This window comes from Nanorana parkeri, unplaced genomic scaffold (assembly GCF_000935625.1).
Source record: "Nanorana parkeri isolate BGI_ZX_2015 unplaced genomic scaffold, ASM93562v1 scaffold3665, whole genome shotgun sequence".
NCBI classification, from domain to species: Eukaryota; Metazoa; Chordata; class Amphibia; order Anura; family Dicroglossidae; genus Nanorana; species Nanorana parkeri.
Genome location: NW_017309933.1, coordinates 25,244 through 26,463, shown reverse-complemented (window position 1 = coordinate 26,463; position 1,220 = coordinate 25,244).

The following is a 1,220-nucleotide window of genomic DNA, read 5'->3' as shown; positions in this document are numbered from 1 at the left end:
CCCACTCAGCCAATCCCTCCACTCTATACACCCCTCTACCAATCCCTCCACCGGCTGCCATCCCCCACCCACTCAGCCAATCCCTCCACTCTATACACCCCTCTACCAATCCCTCCACCGGCTGCCATCCCCCACCCACTCAGCCAATCCCTCCACTCTATACACCCCTCTACCAATCCCTCCACCGGCTGCCATCCCCCGCCCACTCAGCCAATCCCTCCACTCTATACACCCCTCTACCAATCCCTCCACCGGCTGCCATCCCCCGCCCACTCAGCCAATCCCTCCACTCTATACACCCCTCTACCAATCCCTCCACCGGCTGCCATCCCCCGCCCACTCAGCCAATCCCTCCACTCTATACACCCCTCTACCAATCCCTCCACCGGCTGCCATCCCCCGCCCACTCAGCCAATCCCTCCACTCTATACACCCCTCTACCAATCCCTCCACCGGCTGCCATCCCCCGCCCACTCAGCCAATCCCTCCACTCTATACACCCCTCTACCAATCCCTCCACCGGCTGCCATCCCCCGCCCACTCAGCCAATCCCTCCACTCTATACACCCCTCTACCAATCCCTCCACCGGCTGCCATCCCCCGCCCACTCAGCCAATCCCTCCACTCTATACACCCCTCTACCAATCCCTCCACCGGCTGCCATCCCCCGCCCACTCAGCCAATCCCTCCACTCTATACACCCCTCTACCAATCCCTCCACCGGCTGCCATCCCCCGCCCACTCAGCCAATCCCTCCACTCTATACACCCCTCTACCAATCCCTCCACCGGCTGCCATCCCCCGCCCACTCAGCCAATCCCTCCACTCTATACACCCCTCTACCAATCCCTCCACCGGCTGCCATCCCCCGCCCACTCAGCCAATCCCCCCACTCTATACACCGAGCTGAGGGTGAAATCCCGGCCTTCCAGGAAGGTGACCTAAGCTACAGCCAGAGTCCCTCGCCCAACAACCATTGAGATTTACAAGCCGCTTTCATTTGGGAATTTGTTTTATTAGAAGTTGCATCAGTCTGCTCTGCATATGCAGCGGGATAATGCGCAGCACGCTGGCAAATCTGTGATTGTACTGCAGACAAACTATGAGTCATACATCTTACATGTCACCACAGCACACACAGGTGGAGAGGTCAGTGGGCGTTTGTCAAGCTGAAGTAGCCGGCCACCATGTTTGATAACAACGCTCATCTGGCTCTGAGG